The sequence below is a fragment of the Meleagris gallopavo genome, chromosome 22, assembly GCF_000146605.3.
Source record: "Meleagris gallopavo isolate NT-WF06-2002-E0010 breed Aviagen turkey brand Nicholas breeding stock chromosome 22, Turkey_5.1, whole genome shotgun sequence".
Taxonomy (NCBI): Eukaryota; Metazoa; Chordata; class Aves; order Galliformes; family Phasianidae; genus Meleagris; species Meleagris gallopavo.
In genome coordinates, this window is record NC_015032.2 from 13105136 (window position 1) to 13105370 (window position 235).

Below are 235 nucleotides of genomic sequence, written 5' to 3' on the forward strand. Positions count from 1 at the left end.
CCCCGGGCCGCAGCGTTCGCTGTCTAAGCGGAGCCCTGGCCCCCGTGTTCCCCGACACCCGGCAAAGCCGAGCTGCACGAGTGCAGTCCCCGGCTTCCCGGCAGCGGGGCGAATGCGGCATCCTCCTTCACGGGTGTTGCTGGCAGGCACGGGAACGGGCCAGGAGAATGCAGGCGTGTGCGCGCGGGGCCCTGCAGTATCACTCTGACCGCCCCCAGTCCCTCCGGGTCCCCTC